The sequence below is a fragment of the Egretta garzetta genome, unplaced genomic scaffold, assembly GCF_000687185.1.
Source record: "Egretta garzetta isolate BGI_Z169 unplaced genomic scaffold, ASM68718v1 scaffold215, whole genome shotgun sequence".
NCBI classification, from domain to species: Eukaryota; Metazoa; Chordata; class Aves; order Pelecaniformes; family Ardeidae; genus Egretta; species Egretta garzetta.
Window position 1 is genome coordinate 2,302,742 of NW_009259719.1, and position 315 is coordinate 2,303,056.

Consider the following 315-nt stretch of genomic DNA (forward strand, 5'->3'; position numbering starts at 1 on the left):
CCGAGGAGATAACAGCCAGCCCAGGGAGAAAGAACGGCGGGCGGCAGGAGGGAGACCCGGCCCCCCGGGGCAGAAGTTGGAAGCAACCCCTTTCCTCCCACCCCACCCTTGGGAATAAGCGGCAAACCCCTTTCTGCTCTGGCTTCCGAGCTGCTGCAACAGGCTCTCTTCGGCTCCTAAAACCCCCCCCAAAAAAAAAAACCCATCGCCGATCCGAATCGGTTTGTATTTTGCATCCGGGAAGTAGCCGTGTCTGAGAAGTTTTAGCCTGTGCGCACACTATTTCCCCTTCCTCTCCTACCTCCCCCCCTTCTT